We start from the raw sequence: 27,412 nt of genomic DNA on the forward strand, positions 1-27,412 counted from the left end.
AAAATTTCGTTGTTTATTACAAATATATTTTATCTCTCCAAAGAATAGAATTCAGCAGCCATTTTATAACAATTTGAAATAGATGAATGGAGTCTGGAATACAGCCATCTGTGTACATTGCTGTTAAAAAGAGAATGCTGAGCGTTGCATTAAATTAACCACTTCATTAAAGACATCTCTTTCAGAGGTATAACAATTTATAAGAAGAAAATCAGCTGTATGGAAGTGGAAATGATACACAGCTAACAGTTTTCCCCTCCCTCTCATCACAAAGCTCATTGTTGCCGACTATTCACGTTTTACATAATTAGTCTACAGAGGTACTTTGCCAGTTGGGGGAAAAAGGAACCCGCTACTTTAATGTTTGTTACTTGAAGATTTTATAGCAATGCTACATCGTAGTGACACCTGCTGGGAGAGATCTGAAGGAAACAGCTGAAAGTATGGCTGCTGCCTGTCAGCTCTTTTCCTTGAATCCAGAGCTGTTCTCGGGGTGGCAGTCCGGGATGACGATGACACACAATTTGTAGCTCCCCTGGGGAGCATTTGCTGTCACTCCTCTCCGAGGAGCCTGACTCCCCTGCCACATCCACTGAGCCTCACAAACTCACTCGGGTGTCATCGTACGTTTGGATCTCCCAGCTGGGCCTTAAATGCACAGTACCAAAGAGCCTAGGTGGATGTGTAAGGTAGTGATGGAGGGCATTCAGGATGGTGGATCCCAGGAATTAACCTGCTCCACTAAAGGGGGCATAAAACAAGATTTCACTCTACATTAATTAATCAATATTTGTGTGTTTGCTGTTCTGCAATGATAATTTATGACTGCATTCATACCTATTTGGCTGTTTACCATGGGAAGAGGAATTTCTTGTGTGAAGAAGCTTTTCAGGACCAGCTTCCAAATATAAATAAAGAGAAGCTTATTTATCTAAGCTCCCTCCCATTCAAAAGCCAAATGGAGTGAAATTTCCAAGACGTCTACCAATTGTAACTTTCAGTTTTCAAATAATGCATAGAACTGTGAAACTAGCAAACATTTTTTGACAAAAGCAGTGGAAAATGCAGTGGGATCATGTGCTTGTTCCTCAGCTTCTATAGCCTCATTTTTGCTTGCATCTGGTATAGTTCTCTGATTTATTGCTCTTGGTGTATTTGTCTTGAGATTTGCCTCAAAACAAGCTGGATACTTGAGAAATAGCTATCTGATTTCTGTCCAGGATACTGCCTGTCAGAGACTTCCTGAAGATTTATGTAAAGCAGTCCCCTGAACGAGAGTGCAAGGCTTTTGTCTGTTCTTAAAGTTACAGAACCCTTTTTTGTTTCTGTTCAAGTTCTATACAATTGTTTTTCCATTCAATTAAGAAAGTTCTCAGAGGTGACACCAAAACTCAAAGACTTGCAAAGAATTCCCCATAATGTCCCCTAAGTGCCCTCTCCTTTCCTTACTCTGAGGGCTCTGTCCTGGTAGAGGATGAGCCCTCAGAGTAAGGAAAGTGTCTGAGTGAAGTTGTATTTCCATTGCTAACAGCACTGCTAGAAATTTTCTCCTATTTCTAGGTATACATATTATCCATCCATCAAAACTGTGTGAAGTTCAAGATTTAGTTAATTGCCAAAGTTAATAGACAAAGAAAATACACTTTCTGGCTTGTGAGGAGTAGAGCCCTGTAAAAGATGAAAGACCCTGGAATTACCTCCCTTTATCTTTCCTAAGGAAGGGCTACTTGTATTTCCCAGACTGACAGACATTAAGCCAGCAGCCTCTCCATAACAGTGAAGCCATGTAACAATGAGGCTGTGCCAGCAAAGATCAATAACTGCCACTTAGTTGAAGGGTAACAGTCTGTTCCTACCTGAACCAGTAGTTTGCCCATGACAAATAATCCTTGAAGATAATCAGATCACACCACTTGATTTAATTCACTTTCTACAGCAGGAGTATTTGTTCAATGGACCACAAACCCCTCTGGTTTAGCATGATTTCATATATATTTGCTCATTCGTCTTACTCCACACTATTAAATTTTGTTTCTATTTCTTATATCTAAAAGGTCTTGCTGTATAGCAGTATAAATAAGTTTTCCTTTAAAGCATTCTCAACTTTAGCTCCCTACAGTAAGTCCTAGCCTAGTAAGCACCAGCTTCCAGAGAAATAAAACTTAAAGGAAGTCCTGATAGAGTCAGTTAATATCATCTGATGAGAGACTGGTGATGATCTGCTCCATTTCTGCTGCTCCTGGTATACTCTTCCATCCAAGAAATCTTTTACAGCTAACTTTCTGTGGAAGCTCCTGGGCTGTCTTGTCCTGTGTTTTCTTGAAAGCTAAGAGAAAGTTCAAAAATGAATTTGTGGGAGCCAGGCCAGCCTGAATTCCTAACACTGATGTTCTCTTGCTGTCCTTAGAATCTTCATTGTTGAATAATGAACTTTGACACTTGTGTAATGGCCCTTGATCTTTATGCTTGTACTTATTTAAGAAATGTTTTACTTTGTAAAATTTAACCTGTGAAACAGCACAATGAATGTTATATGTCTTTCATTAAGTACAGTATTATCATTGTTTGGCTGTGCAGGTTATTGTCCTTTACAACACAGCACCTGGTTTGAAAGTTGTTAATGCTGTTAGTCTGTAGAGAAACTATTTTTATGACAAAAATAAAATTACTTTGAAAAAAAAGTACTTTAATTGAAAACCCATTTAAGGGGTAAAATTATATTATTGATTATGATCAAGATGTCACAGATGCTGATGAATTCATCAATTTCTGGTTTAGATGTGTTATAAATCTTTTAGTGGAGGCAGGCGAATGTGAATGAGGTGAATATTTTCAAATTATGGTGGCACATTACTTTTTATGTATAAGTTTTTTGTTTTTTTCAGTGTACCTCTGAATAGAAACAGCTTTTTAAGAGTTGCACTAGAAAAATAACACACAATTAGATGTTCATTATAAATAAACAGAAATCAAACTGGTTTATGCCAAAAAAAGTATGTTTAAAAATCATGACACATTGTTTCAAAGGCTGCTGCAAAATTATTTAGTAGTCACTCTGCTAGAGGAAAAACTGTGTAGTAAACCAGTGTAAACGATTAAGCTTTCAAGTATAGGGAGAAATTAGACTAATATTTTTTGTATCAGGATAAGTTGCAACATCTTTCATTTAAGTTTTCAGATCATGATTCATAAAGCAATATTTATTACCTGCATTAATTTGAAGATTATCTATGATGAATCTGCGTTATAGACTAATAGCATTGGTTTTTGTGGCAATTATGAACTCTTAAGAATGGTAAATACTCAGCAGTAATTGTATTTTCCAGGATGTACAGCCCCTTACTATCCATAGGAAATTCTACATAGAGTAGGTAGATAATAAATTAGATAAATTTTTGAAGGTATGTTACCTCTTCTTAAGTTCCTGGAATAATTAATCAGGCCTTCTTGGTCAGGACCTGAACACAGCTGATTCACTTAGCATCAGTTTCAATTCAAAACACATGTGTGACAGGAACCTTTCACACAGGCTGTGTGGGTGGTGAGAGAGCACAAACTGAGAGCCACAGATACTCTTTGCAACTGCAGTTCTCTGCTTGCATAAACGTATCCCAAGCTAGGACGGGGAAGCTGGCCATCCTACAGCTGAAGCTGGGATGGTTTGTAGCTTTACCAGATTCATGAGGTGTTAGAAATGGCTTCTTTTAAATGCCAAGGCTGGTGTAAATTGTAGGCTCTGAACCCTGTGCACACAGAGACTCAGTCACTGTGATGAGAGTGACTGGTGAGTGGAAGAACCCTTTTCCTGGTCCTCTTTGTAGCTTGGAGTTTTTTCCTGGAAAGAAATTGTGGCTTCAGGGTGACCATGGCCTGGAAATCAGCAGTCAGGTGAGTGCTCCGATGACTACACCATTGAATAAAAAAAGTACTGTTATGTTTGCTCTAACTGAAGTAAAATAAATATCAGTGTATCAGTGTGGTGCTAGCAGAGTTTTGCACAGTTGTTTTTAAGCTGTGAGGGCTGTACCTTCTTGAAGAAAAGGTGACACTCCTTATGGCATGATTTGTGATGGAAGGTGCTTGCAATATTGCTGCTTCTTACTTCTTACCCCTGTGGTGGTCTGCACTCTGTTTTAAAGGGTTTACAAGCGTGCTGCATTACAAACTCCACTGAGACTCTGATAGTGGTTTTGAGAAAAAGTTGACAGTTTTTCCTTTTTTTTTTTCATTTCAATTTGCTCAATTCCTCTTGTCCTATGTCCTACCCAAAAGACAATCTGCTGCTGCAGTGTGGGGAGAGCAGCAATTCCATAAATATATATGGGCTATAAACCAGAATGTTTGTAGCATGAAGCTACAGAATGAGGTCCTTTATTTAAAACTTGTCTGCCTCCCTGAAAATACTAAGCATGCTCTTTTGCTTTCTAGAAAACAGATATTTGGTATACTTGAGTAAATACTAACTGAAGGACCTTACAAATATTGGTGTGTATCTTTGGATTACTGTTTAACCAAGTGCCTGACGTGTCCAGAGGATGTGGTGCGCGTTCTTTAGTGCCAGGATATAGGAAGAAAAAGAGAAGTAGAAACAAATAATTTTGTTTTCTAATTTTTTTTTTTTTTTTTGGCAAATGGAAGCTTCTTCCCCCCCCGCCTTCCAGCACCAATTACCATGGCCCTTGTAAAGGTATTTAATTGCTGTGCAATTCTTAGAACAACTAATTGTAAAAATAAGATTTCAGGGAAAAAGAAGTCATTTTCTTTGTGGAACTCCTGAACATGCTAATTCGGTCATACTCTTCTAATTCCTGCAGCAAATTTATGTGCATGTAGCTGTCCTCATCAATCTGCTAATTATGCTAGAAATAGCCATGAATATCACAGAGCGGATAAGAACAGAGTCATTAGAACTGAAGTTGAATCTGGAGTCTAAAATGCACAAGTAAATAATAGTAATAATTTCCTGTATGAAGTTGAAAAAAAATCCCATAGATTTTGGAAAACGGGATGCATTTTATTAAGAGTACCACTACCAGATAAGTGGCTTCAAAGTTGCCTTAGTTTGCAGGTTTAGGTGTTAGCAGTATCACCGTTACTGTCCAGACTTTACTTTCAGAATAAAGCCAGCTGTTTTTTTATGTAACACCAGCTAATATTTTCAGAAAGTTGCATTATCTTCTTCTTGCTTTAATGCCTCAAGAGGGATGTAACACTTAGTAACATTTTGGTTCGTCTTCTTGTTTTGTTTTTTGGGGTTTTTGGGGTTTTTTTTAGTGTGTGTTGGCGGGGGGGAGGGTGGTTTCTTCTTTGGGTTTGGGGTTTTTTTTGTGAGAATAAAAATGCTCAAAAAGTATTTTTGAGTATTTATGATCCTGGCTAAAAGAAGAAATACTATGCATGATTTTGAAGTGTTGATAAGTATTTTAAATTTAACTTGTAATGTTCAATTTTTCAAACTTGGTTTGAAAGTAACTGGACTCTTTGGATTTGAGTTGTAATCCATTGAAAGGATAAGGAATGATGTCGATTATAATCACAGGCAGCACAAAGGTGACATGGGAACTTCACCCAGCTTTGTTCAGGGATTGGCAACACAAAGTTCTAAGGTTACAAAGTAGCAAAGGTGTGGTTTAGTAGGGCTTAAAATCAGGTGTTTCACTAACACAAAAGTAACAACTCTTAGTCATTATTGACTTGCATTGTGTTTGTAGCAGTGACCCAGAGGTGAAAGGCTCCACATCTCATTTCCAACCCTCTGAGCTATGTAGCTCTCCATAATTTAATTTGATGCAAAGCAATTATCAGGCAATTGATTTTTATTGATTGTGCTGTAGGACAGAAACATTTCTGTTGCAGCAGACAAGAACTTCTGGGATTGCCATCCACCTGTATTCACAGTAAACAGGGATACATTTAAAGCTATGTAACTGAAGCTCTTAATGACCTTAGATGTCACCAGATAGAAACAAACATTCTTTCTTTACTTGTTGTACAAGTGCATGCCCTCTGAGCTTTCTAAAGTTCTTTGTACTTTTCTTGTGCTTTATTTTGCTTTCTTGTGGTTTGCATGGTTGCTTGCTTGCTTACTTTTCCCTTTCTCCCCAAACCCTCTAATTCTTGAGTATTTTCTAGAATCTCTTTCCCCCTTCCTCATTGCAGTATTTTCCATTACCAGGTCTTCCTCTTAGACACGTTTTCTTTCCTTACTAATTTCTGCCATATTTGATGACCCTGTAATGCTTTTCTCTGTGGATCCCCTTTCCCTAATCTTTTGTCTTGTAGTTCTCAGGCTCTCTTGCTCCTTCTGTGGGGATTTACTTATTTTCTCCAGCAGCTGTTGTCTCAGCCAGTGCTCATTTCACCTCCTTTGTACACATGAATTGCACCTGTAGAGCTCTCTTCAGAAACCTACAGCACTAAGTGTATGTTAGTGCTGTAATTTAACCCATGTGTGTAGTTGCTTATAAAGTGTGGATGCTTCATCTAACAGGCTTTGAATTGCAACATGCAGATTGTTTCTGATATCAAGTACTTCAATTTATAGCACAGTTGGCTGTTTTTTCTAACTTATTACAAGTAAGAATGTATGCCATATAATTTAATGCTGAGATATGATTTCTGACAGTCTCAGAATAATGTACAGAAAATAATGTAGCATACATTTAAGAGTATAAATAAAGTGGAGGAAAAAAAGAGATTTTAATACCTCTGAACTATCCTGAACAGTTAGAATTATATTTTCAAAATACTAATTTATTAGGTTGTTGTGAATACCAATGTATTTTATTGGAGTGTATACACTGTGCACAGCTAGATTATTTTAACTCCCAATTTTAATATAAATTCCTCCATGATCACATTTTTCTCTTGGAAGTAGTTTAATTGCATATGGAAAAAAAAGTAACTGAAAATGAATCATAACTTGTTAAAACAGAAAATGTTGAAAATGTTTTTAAATTAGGACTTTCAATAGAAGTTTTATTCTGAGTAATTGTCTTGGTCTATAGATCTTGGACAACACTGTCAGTGAAATTGGTTTCACTGTTGCTCTCTGATAAAGATGACCTGGAAATTCAGGTCATGAGTTTCAGTATGGGCAGAAGACAACTTTATGGGCTACTTGTGGGAATTGATAAAGCTTTTGAAAGAGCTTTGGGAAATCTTCCCACTGAAGTATTTTTTCTTGATGCAATGACTTGGGAGACAGAACATTCTGCTGCTGATCTTTGTAGATTGCTTAATTCCCTGCAGTTCAAGGCAGATTGTTAAATGTGGCTGAAATGTGCATTAAGAAGATAGGGCTGACTAAGTTTCATTCTGCCACCACAGTTTTTGGCAAACTGATATTTGAATATTGTTGTAGTTGTCCTCTTAAATGTGATATTAATACTTTTAAAGCCACTTCCATCTGTTTTTTTTTCTTTTTTAATGATTCCAGAGTGTTGCAATACACTACAAACATACTGTCTGTTGCTCATTTTGCCTTTGTATTTACAAATGGAGATAGCTCATTATAAAAATGCAGAAAATTATGGAACTGATGGAAAGTCATGCTACACTTCTATATAGAATTATTACAATACAATATATAATATCTATATTACAGTAGTAATTTTCTTTAATAAATTAAGCTTACTTACTAAATTAATAACAAGTATTTTAAATCCTTTAAGAGTGTTTTAGAAACATGTCCTCTGATTTGCAGAATTTCAGAAAGGGTTTTGTATCCATAGTCTGAAGTTTTGGTATGAGAGGAGAAAATATTTTGTGAGTTTAACAGCAGCCACATTTTCCAGTGTCCTGTATCTAGTTAAATTTGACAGTTTTCAGAAGTCAGTGAACACTTTGCTGGCATTCTTGGCCCAATTTCCAGGTCTTAATCCACTACAGTTATGCTGTTAGTCCACTCCCTTGCCCCTTTACAATGAAGTTTTCTTATTTCAGGACAGGCTGCAGCTGCACATCATTTTGGACAGACTTATGAACAAGACAGATGTTCAGGGATAAATTATTCCTCAGTTGTTCTCTGTGGTTTGGGGTTTTTCTGAGCCAAAGTGTGAAGCTGCACTTATTTACTACAGATTGGAAGCAATTTTTACTTGTACTTATCTAATTACATTTAGAACCCATCTATAGATAAAGAAAGCATTGATTGGGGGAACCTGTTTTGTGTAAGAAGTGGCACCGAGGCAGTTAAGGAAAGAATGATGTCAAAGAGAAAAAAACAGGATGGCAATAAAATTAGGGAGAAATTTGTAGACGTGTAGAGACTTCAAATGTCACAAACTATTAGTGTTTATTAATGTAACAGTTTACTTCCATGAAAATGAATGTTGGGTATAAACAGTAAAGAGGCATGTAGCATCCCACAATTCGTGCTTCTGAACTCCATAATGAAACCTTGGGAAATTAAGCAACATTATATGTATCCATCAAGGTTAGTGTATAATTATTATAACATTCAGGTTTTCATTAGCTTGTCATCAGAAGCAAATCCAGCAAGGTAAAAGCTCTTTTCTGCAATTTGGGCATGGATGTCCTTAACTATTTTTCTGCAAAGCAGGAGAGTGTAATATTGAAAAGGAGTGAATGACTGGTGTGCTACCTAACAATTAAGGTAATATAGGTAGTTTTAGAGTACTTATTTAATTGGGAAGAGAAAGGTAACAGCTATTTTGTGAATTAAATGTGGGAAATAATAGAGACAGATGAAACATAGTAAAATATTAAAATCTGTTAAAATAATCCTTCTTAGCTTATTGAATAAAGGTAGAAGTGAAGTACTGTCTTATGAATGTCTGATAGCAATTATCATTGGGAGAATTTATTTGATCAGTTTGTGAAAACAACAGTGTGTCACTTCAATTGCTTTTGGTTGTTTTTCCAGTTTACTTTAAACTCAGCTTGCAAAACTTAAGATTTCTTACCCTTTAAGAATAGATTAATTTTCATATCTAATATGAAAATTAATCTATTCTTAAACCCCAGTCAGACTAAGCCATATAAAATGAGCAATGTCATCAGTTCCCTTTGAATACATGGCTTTTGAGAGTGCCCAGCAGCTCAGGGTATAGCCTAGCACATTACAGAACTGAAATCCTGGTCAGTTTTCCTGATGTTTAAGTCATATTAGACTTTAAAAAAAAATAAATTCATGGTAGTCAATGGAGGTGGATAGTTTTGTCTGTTCACTGACTACTGTAGAGCATAAGTCAGTATTTACCACCCAAAATGTTCTTACTGCTGAGTTCTTGTAAGTATAGCAATTACAGCAACTCAGGTAAAGCAGCACAGAGAATCTAAAGACTGTTAAAGGTTGTTAACAAAGCCTGCTGTTTTATTACACAATTCAAAACAGTCACCAGAGGGAGAAAGCTCACGTGCTATGATACAGATCTTGTATTTGCGTTGTATAGTGTTTTCCTAGTTACTAGTATGCCTTCATTCAGAGACTTAGGTCTGATGAATTCTAGGACACTTTTGTTAGGTTAAGGGTCTTGAAATTCTGTACTAGGACTCCTAAGCAGTGAAAACTTAATTTGAAATCGTTTGAGGGCAGAATGACAGATCAATGCCAAGATCAGTTAAGTGTAGAGGGGAGAAATCAATTTATAACAGATAAATCACTACTTATTAATGGACTAATTAAATAGCCTAGGGTAATCCTTTAAATGATTCCTAGAATACAGTGCATTAATTGACAGCACTGTGATGTTCTTCGAGTTATTGTTACTTTTTCTCCATATATTTGAAATAGAATATTGCTCCATACATAAGGAGAGTTCAATTTTATTGATGGTTTATTGGTCAGTGAAGTACAAGATACGGCGATTACAAGCATTCAACAATAGATACAAAAATCAAGTACCAACATTTTTCTTATTTGTTAAGTTTTCAGTTTTGAGTCATGATGTAACATCAAATCAGTCATCATTGCACAAGTCTTTTATCTTAGTGTATTAATACATATTGCATGTTAAGTACTAAATCTGTGGCCTTTTTGCAGTATTATGGCAGCCAGACATGATTACAGCCTCAGATGTCTGGGGCTAAGCTTCACAGTTTGCACACACAGGCATACTTAAGCATCTGGAAAAGTAGCAAAGAATTACTGTTAGCTTGGATATAACAAGTAGGATCATGAAAAAAACTAATAGGTAATTTAAGATAGTGAAGACGTTAAATGAAAAAAGTAATCCAACCTAAAACATGAAGAGATTTTATATATGCTGAATGTATTTCATTGATAAACAGAATTCAGTTACAGAAGCTAGTGTTTTGACAAGGAATCATCAGTACTTTGCTATTATTAATTTCTGGAGGAGTTTTATTCAAGGCAATGTTAGATCATCATCTTTATCTTTTGGGGAGATGAAATCTACCCAAAAGATAAATTGATTTAGACTTCAACGTTTAGACTTCAAACTTGTGTGTCCAACTACATATTACTTCAAAGGAATCAGTCGCTTGTACAAGATTGATTTAAAATGTTTCTAATTCATTTTGTCACACTTTCATTAGTGTATGTGATAGCAATAATTCAGATAAATATTTGAAAGGAGTGGCTGCCTCTTAATAATTCAGTTTTCTTTTAATGCTGATGCTAGATATGCTTTTTGAAGGAGTGTGCACATAAAGAACTTAATGTGGCTCATATTTGTATAGTGTATCTTAGGAGTATATGAGTAAAATTAATAGAATTGTAGTGAATAAAATAGTGTTAGAGTCTCTCTGTCAAAGTATAGTTAACTTTAAATATCATCAGAATATTTTCTTATATATTTATTAACCTTTATGGAATTGAAATGTATTTTAAGCACATAGTTATGTTATTTGCATATTTGCCCTATAATAATATATTTCCATTAGGAATCTTACATAAATAGACTTATTCAGAAACTAATTTTCCAGCAAGTTCAGTTTTGGCACTGAACACTAGACAGACAATGAAAATATTACTGTGGTTAACATTTACTTTTATTCAATTAATGAATAATTATGAGAGAGCTTACTTTCCTTAAGTGCGATTATCTCCTTATGTTTTTAGTGGCTTGCCATTCATTTTGTTTCTAAATGAATAATAACACAAGCTGTGGAATAAATGCCATTTGGGATTACAGTTGATGATGACCCCCAGTCTGCCTCATCACTAGTAATATTTCTGTCTTGTGGTTCTAAAGATTTTCAAAGTAATTGAATCTTGCCTTTTTGTGACTGAACTCCAAAGGGGTTTTTCAATTCCCCTGTTGTCTTTTATAACCATAAAATTAAATTTTTTATCCCAGGGCTTCTGTGTTAGTAAAATTTCTGTAAAGAAAAATTAAATATGAGTCTTCTAACTGGGAAGAAATGAGATTTACATTCTCTTTACTAATCTATTCTGATAACAAACAGCTTTTTTAAAATTTTAGGCATGGAAATAGATTTGTGGGCTTGCTGTTAAAAAACCAAACATATCCACAAGAAGATAAAAGCATTACAGTTCAAACTACTGGGAGCACCATCAACAGTACTCTGTATACTTGTATTTCTTAAAGTGACATCTCCTTTAAAGACCCTGAAAGTTTTATAGAGCTATCCAATTGATCTGCTCTTCAAGACTAGTAGGATTTTGAATATTTTTTTAACCTTAAAGGCAACTCAGTTCTGAACTGAAATGTGTTTTCTGAATCATATTCTTCAAATTTTAAAAAGAGTGTCTAATCCTCTCTGTCAGAAGTAGGAAAGGAGAGACAACATTGAATGACTTTCTTGGTGAGTTCTCCCAGCTCAAATACCTAGTGCCACTGCAGCACTGCAATAATACCTGCTCACCACAAGTCATGGTGTGGGTTCATTGGACAGAAACAAATTGGAGATAAGAGTTCTTCACCGCTAATCTTGTCTATTTGTGTTAGAAAACAAGGAAGAAAAAGAGAAGAATTTGGAAGAAAGGAGATACAACTTGGCTGTCTAAAATGAGTTCTTGATGGGCATAAGACAGAATTGAACAGGCTACTAAAACCTTGATAGCTGATTTATACAAAGAAGCCCTTATTTGATAGAAATCAGTTTACTGACAGAATTATGACAGAACAAATGACACAAGGCCATTAAGACCTTTCTTCCACTGAATTATATAAATAATCCTGAAAAAGTCAATGATGAGATTATACATGAGTTCATTCATTTTTGTAGTACATCTTCAATTTTAGAACAACTATGATAATAAAGTTATAATTTGAACAGCTGAGATGTACTAATTAATGCACTTTCAATTCAACGTCACAAATTTTCCTTCATACATTTTGAATTTTAGATTTTTTTTTTATGGGCTTCTGAAATTGTATTTCAATAGTGTGCTATATAAATATTATGCCTCAAATATATGTACTCCTACCTCTCCCCAAGTTAATGTAGACACCACACTAGCTTCTTGTTTCACGTAATGATTTTTATGTTAAAAATATACATTGGATGTCAGTTCTGGGATATGGTAACTGGGATACTAGGGTTGATTCAGCATATTGACTAGTGTGCAATTGTCACGTCCTGGGTTTTATATATGTGTGTGTGTGTGTGTGCTGTCCTTCTGACCTTTCAGTTCAAGGGTGAGATTTTAATATTTAATACTCTGTTGGACAAAGCAAGCCATGCCAGGTATTGAATTGGGCATTTACTTATTTGGCAACATGATACTCAACACTTCAAGTTAATTGGTTCCTTGAAAATTCAGTTTTGTAGTGAAATGTGGCAGGTGCAAGAATATGCACAGAAAAATGATGTGTATACATCTGGAGGGGGTAGTCAGAAAGGATAATGGTTGTTGGGCATCTTTCATAGTCATGTTCAGCTTATAAGAGCATTTTCAAAATTGCAGTCTGATCATTCAGATTTCTTCCAGATTGTCCCATGAAGACTAAGAGCCTGAAAGCTGCAAAGCTGCCTTCTGAGTTACTTTGGAATATTTCCCCTTGAAAGGAAAAGATTAGGGGTTTTTGTAAATTTTGATACTGTAAAAAACAATTTTGATCTTTTTCACCCCTTATTATTCTGCCATCATCCTGATGGCTTTTACCTTGGCTGATGGTCACCACTGCCATCCTTCTGTGGGAGACAATGCACAGGAAGGACAGCTGAGTGGTAGTCCATGGATGTGCTTCATAATTGTACCATGCATAGGGGTCTTCAGTCTGGGGACAAGATATTATAATGTGCAAGAGTGTTACCACAGCCACTTGTAGACATGTGGGTGAATCCAGTTGTGTATCAGCATGAGGCATGGTTCTGTAGAGCCCACAGTCTATGAAGAGGAGAGAACAGGCTGTATTTGGTCTTAGGAAGAAAATGCTAAGAGGTGTTTTTGCTGTCTAGCACTGACTAATTGGATGATGGACAGTGAAAAGATGCTCTCTTCTCTGGTGCACTGTGATAGGACAGGAGGCAACAGGCACAAGTGCTAAAAAATAAAGTAATAGGGAAAAAATAATCATGAGAGTACTAAAACATTGGAGAGGGCTGTATGGGGAGGCTGTGGAATCTCCTTCCTTGGTACTCGTATCTTGACTGGACACAGCCCTAAGCACCCTGATATAATTGTGTCTGCTTAAGGCAGCAGTGTGGACTAGATGACCTACATAGGAAGGTCTCTTCCAGCCTTAATAGCTCTGTGGTTCAACCCAGTCTTCCCATCAGTCATGCTGGTACTAAGTGTCTGTCATGCTGTCAGACTCCTTTTTCTCCTCATCTGTCTCTGGTATCGGCCTCCCCTGCATTTCAGAAAGACAGCTTAGAGAATAGTGCAGGAAGTGGCAGGACTAATCCATTAATTCATACCTAAAATTCAAATGGAAAGGAACTGGAAATTTAATGGAAGTAAGGCTGTGTGGTAGTTCAATCTTATTGATGGACAAATCTGTTTCAGAGGGCCAGGGATCCTGTGTGCTATTTTAGCTGTTGATAACACCTGTGTCCATGTCTTGGAAAGAATAATTTATTCTGGGCCACGGCTTTGTCAGCCAGATGCCTGGCTGCAATAACTGTTTTCTGAAGAAGGACGTGCAGTGAGGCTGCTATAGAAAAAAGCAGAATGAAGGCCTTATATATGGCCCCACCATATATATTTAAAGGACAGCTGTCTTTGTCAAGGTGTCCACTCAGGCAGCATTCTTTAGCATGGAAGCTTGTAGGCACCATGGATGCAAATTGCCTGATTCTGCATGCTCAGCTGAAGAATCTGAATGGTGTGTGGGAGCTGGATGTGCCAGTGTGGATCCACCCCCACAGATGGTGCTTGTGCTGGGCCCAGGGTCTGACGCAGGCGTGTGGCTGGCCAGTGTGCACAGCACGTGCAGGCTCTGTCAGAGGCTGCACAGGCTGAGCTGGGAGAGTGGAGCCCTGTGTCAGAGCCAATACATTCTGGAGGCAAGCATAACACACTCTGGGACCCTTATGTTTTAATGTCTGCCTTTGTGAAGGATAAAATCACCTGATAGTCTGACAGGTGCTATTGGTAACAAGACTTATGGCAATGTATACAGGTGAAAGTGGCATCAATATAAGTAAATAATTTTAGAAAATTTTTCATTCAGACAAAGTACGATCTGCTTGTTTCTAAGTTAACCTGGAAATGGAAAGGCTGGAATATAGGAGTATAAGACAAAAAAACAAGTCTTGCACTACAGAAGTGCTAATCATTCACATTCTCAAAAGCCATTGGGGACTTAGTGCTTATAAACATAGTTTTCAAACACTTATCTATAATGGTGAACATTTGGCTTGGAGTGCTTTGCCACATGAATTTCTTTGAAGTCAGAAGGCTACTGATGCTCTCGAGGACCATACTCTTTAGAAAATATTTGCAAGATTGGGGGTTTATAAATAGTCTTCATAAATGCAGGTTTCCTAATTGAAGTATGAAAGTATTGTCCCAGAAGGGTGATGACTTTGAACAGTAGCCATGGAGTGTTTGTGCAGTGTGAAGAATAAAGTCAGAACACAATCTGATTATAACCTCCTGGCAGCAGCTGTTCAAATATTGTTTCTCTGCTTCCATCTCTGCAGAGAATTTGTCTCACAAATATAAACAGTTAAGTCAGTAGATCATCTTATGTGCTAAAAGTAATGACTGCTGGTAAGTAATAAAATGATGTACCATTTCTTTTTCTAACTGATGGCTGTAATGTTTTCAGGGAGGCAATTGGCAAACAAATGTTTTCTTGTTTGGTTGCTCCATCCAGACTTTCCATTAGTCCTTTACAAAAAGAAATAACTTCTGTGTTGAGTCTGGCATGTAAGCAGAGTTGACTACTGCAAATCTTACTAAGAAAGCTGCTTAGAGGCTACAGGGTCAGTTACTGTGCTGTGAGATATTTTGCACATACTTAGTGAAATGTTGCCATGAACAAAAAAAATAGTCTGCCATTTCAGTGTAGGTGTGAGAAATGTGTACATGAGAACCAGTCAACTACAATAATGCAAAATCATTCAAGCAAAACAAAGCAAACTACAGAGTAACAAGGTTCAGAAAGACCACCCTGAAAACACCTTGGTCTATAAATAACTTTTGAAACAAACAAAATGAATATTCATAAAACTGTGAAACATTTATGGCATGAAATGAGGGCAGACATAAATTTTTTATCATCTTTTGTGGAAGCAATGGCTAGAAAGCAATCTGGTGACAGATAATTAAACAATTAAAGAATAAAGAAATGAAGAAGTGTATACAAGGGGGAAATGCCTCTTGACATTACATTGTTACATGGCTATGTTATTAAGATGATTAGAAAACAATGCTGCAAAAAAGACTCTACATCTATATTGTTTCCATACTATATTCTAAGAAAATATTTTACTTTTTTCTCTACTGCTAAGGGTTTTCAGCTGCTTACTTGGAAAACAATTCAGGAGTCTACTGGATCTCTGTCAGAAAGTATTTTGTGAATAGTAGCCTACAGTGACACACTTTAAAACAATGAAACGATTCTAAAGAAACACATTTCTTTTCCCAATCTCACTTCTTTCTTCTTGGTTTTCTAGAGCTAATATATTTAAGTATTTGTACAAGACTTTTGTGTGGTAATGTCTTCACTTTGTATCCAAATTTGGCATCTTATGAGGTAGTGAAGAACCTGATTTCATTTCTGACTTCGTTTTCTAAAAATCCTTAGTCAAATTTTTTCCATATAATTTTAATTTTTTTTTAACTAGAGAGTAAGAAAAGTGATTAAACTGTAACTTGTAATTCTAAAGTAGGCTGCAGATAGATAGTTCATTTGAATACCAGTTTTCAAAGTTGCAGCATCTCTGTTATTCTGGCTGGGAGACTGTTTAAGGAGGGTGAAGAAAACCCTTCTATATTAGTAGTACTCAGGGAATTCAGAATTTGAAATATTTGGAAGGGAAATGACTGAAAAATTCTTTAATTATTCTTGTGCCACATGTAAAACAAAATAGTGAAACCGTGAATAAAGAGCTGTACTTAACATTTACAGAGGAAGAATTTTAATGTAATCAAGCCCTTTGCTTATGGACACACTGAAATATGAAGTAAATCATATTACAGCTAGCAAGAGCTAGGAGCAGGCATTGAAATCTGCTGTCACAGTGTTATTTTCCAGTACAGTAAACTGGTTTGCAGATTGTTGCTAAATTATCATATTTACTGCTTTGGCACAGATTTTGATTCCCACCCACAACCTGCAGTTCTCACTTTAAAAAAAAAATTTTGCATGTTTGTTTGTTTCAAATGATTGTCATAATTTGAGGCAATAGAGACTAAAGACTGTAAGAATGCCCCATAATTATTTCATTTGTTGCTATTTCCTCCCCGCATTCCTCAGTTACTCCTCAAGACAGAGCAACAAGCTACTGTACTACAAAGAGAAGAAACAAGAAAGGGGGTAGGGGTCAGAGTTTATTCTTAGAGACACTTCAGTAGATTAGGAAATTTGGAACACTGACCGAACTTGTGCTTTCCTAGTGAGGTGAACAGGAGCTGTATTTGAATGTGCCCTCAAGTACCACAAGTCTTATGACATTCAGAGTGAATATGAGGTTCAGTTCCTTGGCAGTACAGCTGCAAGGAACTCTTGAAAAGTCATTTTGAAACTTCAGATGAATAGTGCAGCATCCTAAAATTTGTCCAATGTTTCTGCAGTACATTTTTATTGCAAATCATGGATGTTTGTATATGGGTAAGTGTTTCAGACTTCTGTGCCTTTCTTCTTTTTCTTTGAGTTACTGGGACAACTTCTTAATTCACAAAAACTACATTATAACAGGAGAGTTTTTAACCTGTATGTTTATAGCATGTCCTAAGTAGATATGTCTTACCAAACAATATGTACAAGCAATGCCATCCAGGCTAGATGTTTGTGAAGAACTTGGCCAGAGCTAGAAGTGCTGTATTTCAGAGTATATTTAGTATCCTGTATATTAAAAATTGAGCTGAAATTAATTTCTAGCACTGAGATCATCAGTTGTTCTGAATTAATTAGTAATTGGTTATGGTGTTCAGTACAGAGGTACTGTACATTTTTAACTTCTGTCTAAACATGAAAAATAACATTAATTCTCCTAAAAATTCTGCAAATGAATACAGAAAGCAAATACAGTCTAAAACTTAAAAGCTAGCATCCCCTAGCATAATGATGTACTTACAGATTTTATAGCAATAACCTAGTGTAGTAGAATATGTATCTCTTTTTTCATGAGAAACACCTCTGGTTTTAAGTGAGGATGTGTTAAGCAGTGTTAGAGCTGACAACATTATAGGTAAGTCTGCAGGTATAAATTAAGACAGCTGAGATGCCACTTCCAACAAGTGATTGTATTTTAGCAATAAAAAGGGTGGGTTTTTTTTTCATTGCCTCAAAGAAATCAAGGAAACAAGTGATGAAAACCATATTTCAGGTATTTGCCTATCACTACTGTGTGATTATTAGTCATTTAAGTTTTAGTTTGAAAACATTCAGAAACCAGACTTATTGGCATCAGAGGTTTAGCTGACAGACAAAGCTTCTGGCTGGAATTTATTATGCTTACTAAGATATGGACTCAAGTGTTATCAACAGCTAAAATATTGTGCTCTATCCCCAGGCCTCTGAAATAACCTATTTAGAAACTTAATGCAAAGGTAACATGTCCCTATTTATTTGAATAAGTACGAATTCAATTTTTTAAAATGCCAGTTCTCAAGCTAGTTCGTGCAGTATATGAAAATAAAATCAGTTTTTTACTATTTTTTTTCTTAGACTTTGAGTTTCCCTAATTTTTTTTTTCTTTTATGCTTTCTATTTTTCATTTCCTCCCATGAAATCTGATTATAGGGCTCCAGGGTCATGATATGACACAATGAGGATGTGTTTTCTAACATTTTACATTAATGACTAATGCATTACTTTGCATAAAATTGTGTCCTAAGACCCTTTAGAGTATGACACATTGCAAGCCATAACAGTCTGTGCTATAAATCATGGAAAAGACTTGTTCAAATTCATTGGATGGTGAACAAATTAAATCACTCATTGTGCATAGCCAATAACATTTTCATACATTAAGCAGTTGCAGTATTTATTTCCCTAGCACTAGAGCCTGCCATGAGTGTGTTGCTTTCAACAATTAAAGGCGACAGCAAATCTCCTTCTCCGAAATAATTAGCACATTTGTCAGGGCATATTAAGCAGTTCCAAATTATTTCTTCTTGTGGAGGATATTTTTTTTTTCATGCAAGTGAAAATCAGCAACTCATAAATCACAAAGACAGCAGAATGCACTGAGTGCCAGCCAAATAGGATCTAAACGTTTCCCCTGTAAAGTAATAAAGAATATTTTAAGTAAAATGACAATAATAATAGTAAAAGAATGATAGAAAATGGTAGTGTCAGAATGCATTTGAGATATAGCATGAAAATGATATTGCTGCTGGACAACAGTGGTCTGTAAACTCGCAATTTTACTTTGGTAGCCACATGTAGAAATATATTGGTAATTGTATTTATGGATTTATCCCTAGGGGGTCAATATAGCTACACTTGATTTCAGTCTTGTAAAATTTAATTTTCCTCCTCATGGAATAAGAAAATTAGGAGAAAGAACAGGAGGAAGGGAAAAAAGAACAAAACAGCTAGTTAAGAAAAGCTTTATCACATGTAAATTTGTAGGTTACTCAATGCAACAAATATTAGCTCATGTTTAAAGTTAAAGCATTTGGAGATAATTGAGTCTAACACCCTGCTTAAACTAGAGTCAGTCAGGTTGCTCAGAGTTTTGAAATGCTCAGAGGATAGACACTGCACAACCCCTCTTGCCAACCTTATTCTGGTGTTTTAGCACCCTTGTGGTGTAGTTCCCCCCCCCTTTATCCTATCAGAACTTTCTGTCTTTCAATTCGTTGCCTTCACTTCTATCTCTGGGTGCCCATGTGAAGAGTCTGGCTGTATTGTCTCTGTGCCCTTCATCAGGATGCTGAAAACAGCAAGATCTCTCCTGAGCCTCTAAAGCTGAAGAGAGTTAGTGGTCTCAACTTCATCTTTACAAAGTGTCTTTCACTGGGCTTGGTCCTGTACGTCAAGTCTTTTCCAAGGCTGAAAACCCTAAAACTGGTCTTGGGACTTCAGATACACTCTCATACTTCCTCAAGAGATGGGGATAATCTCTTTTCCACATTCTAGTTTGAGTGTTGCAAATGCAGTCCACTAGGTCACTGGGTTTTTCGGCTGCAAGAGCACACTTCTGACTCGTATTCAATTTACTGTGCATCAAGAACTGCAGGTCCTTCCTGGCCAGCTTGCTCACAGACTGTGCTGTAATTTGGTTATTCCATCCCAGATACAGGGCTAATTTACCTTTGTTGGACTTTGTGAGGTTCTTCTGAGACGAGTTCTCCGCCCACTTCTCCAGACTGACCCTGCAGCACACTGGCTGCTTTCTGCAGCAGGATTGGAGCTTTTCCAAAGACGAAGCTCTGTGCTTGTGGGCAGCTCCTTTGCACACCTTGCACCTTTGCACACCTGCCCCATCCTCAGTTTTCTGGCCTCTCCTTTCCAGAGAGCTTGTTTCTGTCTGCTTCAGTACTCCAGGCATACAAGATGTGCCTCCATATCCCTCTAATTTTGATGAGATCATAGGTATACAAGTGTGCACAGGTTTTTCATTCTTCCTGGTTTTATCCTATGCTATGTATATCCATTGTAGAGGTGCTTGAGATGAGCCCACTGTCACCTGGCTTTCAGAAGAGAAACAAGTGTGAGAGCCTCTCTCATCCTATTACACCCTGGTCTATTTCTCACAGCCCTTGCATTATTGCTTTAGGTGATAATAAACTTTCTCCAGTTTACCTAGTTTAAATCCCTTCTCATGAGGTCAATAAGTGTGTTTGTTCTCTTTATATCTTGAGGCAGATCTTCAAATACTGTAAAATGACATAGCAGTGGTGGTAGGAAGAAATTTCTGCTGTTTTAAAGCACTTAATAAAAAATTATGGTTTAATTTCTAAGGCTGGTATTCAGCACACTGTTAATTTAAGGTGTAATTTACCAATTATATTAATCTGGTTTTACTCCAAAAGCTCGGGATTAGTGATGCTTTAAATTTGAGTTTGAGTAGTGTGGATTGAATTAGGAATACAATAGCTACTTAGTGCTGCTAATACAATCAATCTGTGCTGTGTGTTTTCACTGTGCCTGCTCTCTCCTGAGCTAGGTTAACTCAAAAGGGATAACTCTCATGGAAATAATTTCAGATAGTTGAAGTGAAACTACATACATAGTCTTTTTCTTTTTCTTATACTGTGTTTTTTAGCTTCTGGGTGGCTGGTAGGTCTTCATTTTCTTCCACTTTTAAAGCATCTTATATTGTGCATATTAATCTTAAGAAAATATAGCTATATTCTGTATGAACATGCCTCTGAACAAAAAAAAAGTATTTTATCTATATTGCTATCTTTTAATTTCTATTTTTAATAGAAAAAAATCTTTCTAAGTTGTTTGCTAACTCTTTGAGAGGAAATTTATTTGAAAACCTAAGTCAGAATTGTGATTCCATTTTTACATTTCACTAATTGTCCCATACCTCATAATGAGGCCAGCTGAAAACTCTTAATCTAAATAAAGTGATTTTATTTCCCCCAGCACATTGCTAATTAACCTAATTTTGGTCATGTTGTGGGAAAGAAGTAAAGCAGATAGTAAAAAGATAGTGCTTCCTCATTAATTGGCTCATGCCACAGAAGGGCTTGTTGCAATGGATTTGACTGTTAGAGACTGGCACTGCTGACCCTTTCAAAGACACTGAAGGAACAAGCAAAAAAGTGAGTTGAAGAAAGAAGGCAGTAACCCCCCTTGGGGCTCAGGCACTACCAATAAAAATGTCTCATCTGGATTCTTTATACTACTCCGCCACAGATTTGAGGTTTTTGGATTTCATCTATGTTTTTTTTTTCTCTCACCAGAAATAGGTTCGTATTTCAAAGCAGTTTCTTGCCACCTTAACAACCAATACTGAAAGTGGTGGGGAAAAGCTACCTAATACTTTGGTGCTCCATATTTTGGTGGTGGGAGACCCATAAATAAGAAGTGGGGTAGGCATCAGGAAGGGGTTCCAAGTTTATAAACACATTTTATCAATTGCTGTGGAAAAAAAAATAGGAACAAAATCTCCCAATCACCAACATTAAGGATTGCTAGGGAAAAAGAAATCTGTTTAGAAACAGGAAACAGAATACTGACTTCAAGGCTGTAATATTGGAGAAGAAAAAATTTGAGAACAGCTGGTTTGGAATCTTCTGAGTGGATGTGTTTTTATGAGAAATAATTTGCCAGTTGAATGTGAATACCAATTTTGTCATAGACTTTTCCTTGACTTTGTTGGAATTTGTTGTCAAAATATGAATGTAAAAAATAACCCTGTCCCAGAAAAAAACCATGATCATACTATTCGCTTTGTTACCTCTTGCAGACATGCGAACTTGTGTACTGTTAGAATATGAAATGCATGTGTTAGGCTGTCACCTTAGTATTTGTCTTTCTTCCCACCTTCCCTCTTTGTGTTGTCTGAAAATTTCAAGCAGAGTTTTTGTGAAATCTGAGAGATGCAAAATGTGTCTTCTGGTAGTCTCTGTCAAGTAGCAGATATTTCAGATATATAGGAAATAAAGAGTAAAGATGAAGGAAGACTTCTACCTTGATGTTTGTAAAGTATAAGAATTTGATGTGAAAGATGAAGTGATGCCAGAGTAAATATCAAGGTTTCTGAAGGTGGTATTTTGAGAACTGTGACAGATACCGTTTTAATTACAATGAATTACAATCACAGGATGACTGAGGTTGGGAAGTACCTTTAGAGGTCATGTTGTCATGGCTCAAGCAGGACCACCTAGAAGGGCTTTCCTAGGACCATATTCAGACTACTTTTGAGTACCTCCAAGGATGAAGATTCCACAACCTCTCTGGGCAGCCTGTGCCAGTGCTTGGTTACCTTCACTACCCTCTGGGCCCAGCCCCTCAGCTGGTTTTCAGTCCACCTCTCTCCCTGCTCATCCAGCCCATACTTCATTATCTTGTCTGTGAGGAACTTAGGAGAGGTAATGTAGAAATTGATGAAGTTTTACTTGACTGAATTATCTTCACTTCAAAAATATGACAAAGAATCCATGATTCTTCTACATTACTCACTGTGATGAGTAGGTAGAATTGTAATTAGTAATTTACTCATGGTAGTTTGAATTCCTTATTTAACCCTGGTATTTATAGGTTCCTTACTAGAAATAAAAATGAACAAATATTTGCAGATATAGAATTTCATATCAGACAACCAGTTGCTTGAAACAACTTAACAAAAGAAATGGTGCAAAAATAAGGTATTGCTGTCTTTTTAATTTATTCAAAACTTTTCAATTAGCACAATTTATGGAAATGAGGAAAAGCTAGTTTAAATTGCTACTTATATTTTTCTGTACACCAAGAATTTGTGTAATAAGTGCTCATTAGTTATACTGTTAATTGTGTAGTGTGTAACAGTAGAGAATCATTTTGATGCATTCACATATCTGCAGGAAAAGACTAATGCATTTATCTCCATAGAAATGCAAAGTTTGTTACAAAGTATGGAGATGCTCCTTTTTGGGAATCATTTAAAGCAAACTTTTCTTTATCTTCTGGCTAGCAGTTTTGGCAAGCTAAACCTGGAAGTTCAACTGATGAGCATTTGTTGAACAGTACATTAAAGAAGGTTTGTTTGTTGTTTTTTTTTTCCCCACTAAACTGTGTTGATTTTCACAAGACTGCTACTGGAAGAATATACCAATTATAGATTTTGGAAATGTGATTTTTTTCTTTAATAGTGTAAACATATTAAGGAGAAAAATAAAGTATATGCAGAATATAAATAAGCCAGGAAAAGTTATTTATTCTTAGCTGTTGAAATTTTAGATCTGAATTTGTCTAATTGGCTGTTAATTAAAGGATGGAACTTCGAGGCTTTTCTGGGCTGCAGGGTGCTTAAAAAAGAATTTACATGTTCTTTTAGTTTTATCTAGTTGGCAAGAATGCCCTAATCATGTCCTACAAATTATCATAGTTTCCATAATCGATAGTTATGTTAAAGTTCTAATATTGCAAAAGCAATAATTAAGATTTAAACTCTAGTACATGGGTGGAGAGTTATTGTTGGAAGCAGATGCCCCAAATTAGACATGGCTTCTGCAGAATGAATCATTAAAAAATACTAATTTACTTTCTGTATAAAAAAATCATTATTGCATCATTTTAATGCATGTCAGAGTAAATGCCTAGGGCTACAATATTGTTACATAGCCAAAGAAGATTCTGATGCAAATATAACTGTTTTCAGTCCTTTCAACTTCCAGTTTTAAAGCAGCACAATGTGTATGGCTGCAGCTTTTGTGCAGTCAGCTTTTTGTTTCAGAGGTGTCTCTTCTCTACAGTGATTCAGTTGTGGAAGGTGTCCTTTGCAGCTCAATCCATCTGAGTGTCATGAATCTTAAATGCTTTTCTCTGGTGAGGGTGAAAAGATGTGAAAAAGAGTAACAATACTCAGGAGGAAACATACTTCAGGTAATAATAACCAGCAGCAGTAAAACTGGTACAGCAATTTGTAGGTAATTAGCTAACAGGACAGAAAAGACATATGGCCAGGCATTATGCTTTACTTAGTTTTCTGCAAAAAATTGTTACAGACTCGGCCTTTTACTTATCACTTACTATTATTATTATTATCATTCCTCTTCTGTTTATGCTGTATATTTTATACTAAAATAGTGTGTAACTTATAAATTAACTACATAAATATGATTAGGTTATTTCTGGGGGTTTTTTTTGGTTTTTTTAATTTTTTTTTTATTTAATCTGCAGGGGAAAAAGCTGGTGTTATTTAATTGTTGCTTCTCATTGCTCCTCGGGTAGCAGGAGACCTGTAGAAGTATAATTTTACATTTGTTTCTTGTATATTGCCACTGACCAGAGACCTAGATCTGCATATACGATAATAGTTTCAGAATTTTAGTTATACAATTATTCACAATTTTACAATTGTATTTTAGAATTTTAGGCAATTGCAATATTAAAATTTGTGGCTAAAGAGGAATGCAGAAGTGTAATTTCAAAAAATATATATGCTTTGAATTGAGATAATTCAAGAACAGGAATAGATCCCTGCCAGATAATGTGTTGCCATAATGGCAGTAAGAAAGAAGTGTGTCTCAAACATGCACTTGTAATGTGCATTTCATACAGCCTTCTATTTATGTGGTCTCTTGGGGTATTTGAGTGTTTCTTAGCTTTGCAGTTGCAAAATCTGCAGGCTTGTTATATGAGAAGCCATAGCTTAGCTGAGCCAGAATGGGAGCAGTAGATGAACTATGAATGTATGACTGCAGGACAGGTCTCTCTCTCACATCATCAGATGTTGACATACTTAAAAAAAACCCAACCAACCAAAAAAAAAAAACCCCCCAAAAAAAAACCAACCCAAACAAAAAAACACCTCCCTGCTGTAAACGAGATTTCAAGACATCCAATCACATAGCCAGTTTTGGAAACACTTCTAGGCTTATCTCAGTCATGGAGTGGTTGTGAGCCCCAAAGGTTCACAATGGGCTGGTGAACTGCATTGCACAGTGTTCTCACTAGGAGTAAACACGTTGGGTGCCAGCATCATGCTAACAAGACTGTACTCTTTCATGTTTTGGAGCTGGTTTGCACTTCCCATGTGTTGTGTTGCACCGTGTAGTAGAGACCTTATGAAGTCCAGGAACCCTAGACCTGCTAGCTGGTAACATTCTCTGCAGCAGCAAGCAAAAGGGGAGCACAGCTTTTGCTTATCTTGTTCTCCTGGAGCAGCAGCACTTGTTGGGCAGGATTTATAGTAATCACACGGAAGGATAATTCGCTAGAGGAGTTGAAGACGTGAGGCAGTGCTCTTCTTTGTTGAGGTGGACATCACTAGGTCTAGTTACTATTGCAATAACATTTATCTGCTATTAGATTTAGCTGGATTCAAATGCTGTGCAAGCATTGTCCTGAAGCCCTTTGCAGAGATAAGAGGAAAGATGAATTAATGTAATGAATAGCATGAGGAACAAAAAGCATGGAAGCTAATGAAAGAGAGGTTAAAAAGTGAGACTGTCAGCAAAAAATAAAATATGAAGTATGGATTGGATGATAAGGAACAGCTAAATAACAAACAGAAGAAAACAAAGAGAAAATAGGAATTTAAATTCAACCTTCACAGAAAATAAGGAATTTTTCAGATAAAACAAACTACCCTATTTTATACTCGTTATGTAATATAGAATGTTTGGATTACCAGTTTTCAGAACATAGTTTTTGAAATGTTATTCTGTTTCTTAATCCCTATTTTAAGGGATCAGCTCCAATTTATTTTCAACACATGGGCTTCCACCCTGTTTCCTCTTTCATTTAGGCAAACAGCAAGGTCTCTAGTTCTTCACTGTCAGCAGAGGCCCAGTTGGGATCCCCATCTGATTAAACTTCCAAGAGTTACATTTTCCATGTGTAAATATAAGTATTTCAAGTGTATGAGACCATTTTGTGCTGATGGAGTTCACCTACCGGTATCTTTAAAAGCTACTTTAATGCTTGATGGCAGCTGAAAACAAAACTCTTTCTCTTTGTTAACCTTATACCTGGAGAAACACTGATGTGACTGACTGAAAAGGAATTTAAAACATTTGTTCATGATAGAAATACTTGTTGAAAAAAGCCTTTGTACTTTGCCAAGGAGGGACAGGCTCTGAGCAATTTTTTTTTTTTGAAGTTTCAGTTACGCAGCATTTCCAGATGGTCATTAGATTCTGGTGGATGTCTGAAGGATTTGCAACTGGCTGTGAATGAAAAATGTAATAAAATAGAAACCTTTAGATGTGAAATGAAGTGTTTCATGTTTTAAATTTAATTTTCAAAACAGTTCTGTTTAAAACAGTTCTGTTTAGAAGCAGCATGCTCTAATTTAAGAGACCACATGGTCATTTATTTAAAGAAATGTTTTCTTTTTATGGCCTCTCTGAACACTTCCATTGTATCGAAATACGTCTGACTTTTTCCATATTTCTTGAGAGGAGATAACTAATTTATCAGCTCTCAAGCAATAAAATCTTTGAAACAGTGGAGTTTTTATTTATGGACAATAAGATTATTGTATAGGAAAAAACCCATACTTGCATGAAGTAGCATTCCTTAGACATCAGGGAGCGTTTGGACTTTGTTTGATGAGAATTACTGTTTAGTTGCAAACACATACAATGAGTTCTCTGTTTTCTGTGCAAGAAAATGTCCCCAAAACATGTGGAGTGGCACACTGAACTTAAATTACACTGTCATAATACTACCTACAATTCAATAGAATTAATACGGGGACAGTTGATACAATCTTGAATCCTACATTTCATTGAACATTTTCAGTTAAGCCTCTTGCAAGAAAAAACAAGAATTGTATTTTGTGTGCATATAATTATTGAATTTCTATGACTTTTGTACTAGTAGTAGAATAGCAACCATACTGATAGGGAGAGATTTGATTCCTTCACTAGCAGCTGCAAACTTCTGCTCTTTAAGGAGAGCTTTGATTCAAAATATTTACTTCCTTCACTAGCAGCTGCAAACTTCTGCTCTTTACATGGAATAATAGAATTGTTTAGGTTGGAAAAGACCCTCTACGACCATTGGTCCAACTGTTAACTTAGCACTGCATAGTCCATCACTACCATCCACCACGTCCCAAATGGCATAGTTACACATTTTTTGAACATGTCCAGGTATGAGGTTCTACCATTTGCCTGGCTCACCTGTTCCAATGCCCTTTTGCTGAAGAAGGTTTTCCTAATATCTAATCTAAACCTCCCCTGATGTGACTTGAGGCCATTTCTTCTCATTCTGTCCCTCATTACTTGGAA

At 36.3% G+C, this 27,412-nt stretch overlaps 1 protein-coding gene and 1 long non-coding RNA gene across 2 annotated transcripts in view; both read left to right on the forward strand.

Moving 5' to 3' along the window:
* Nucleotides 1-27,412, forward strand: part of PRKN (parkin RBR E3 ubiquitin protein ligase) — a 687,026-nt gene that overhangs the window by 18,542 nt on the left and 641,072 nt on the right. The gene's annotated exons all lie outside the window — the stretch shown is intronic.
* Nucleotides 3,571-27,412, forward strand: part of LOC120506843 — a 61,611-nt gene continuing 37,769 nt past the window's right edge. The window contains exon 1 of the long non-coding RNA XR_005628615.1: nt 3,571-3,888. This is a non-coding gene — a long non-coding RNA (uncharacterized LOC120506843). The remainder of the gene's footprint in view (nt 3,889-27,412) is intronic.

This window comes from Passer montanus, unplaced genomic scaffold, assembly GCF_014805655.1.
Source record: "Passer montanus isolate IOZ18808 unplaced genomic scaffold, ASM1480565v1 scaffold40, whole genome shotgun sequence".
In the NCBI taxonomy this organism is placed as follows: domain Eukaryota; kingdom Metazoa; phylum Chordata; class Aves; order Passeriformes; family Passeridae; genus Passer; species Passer montanus.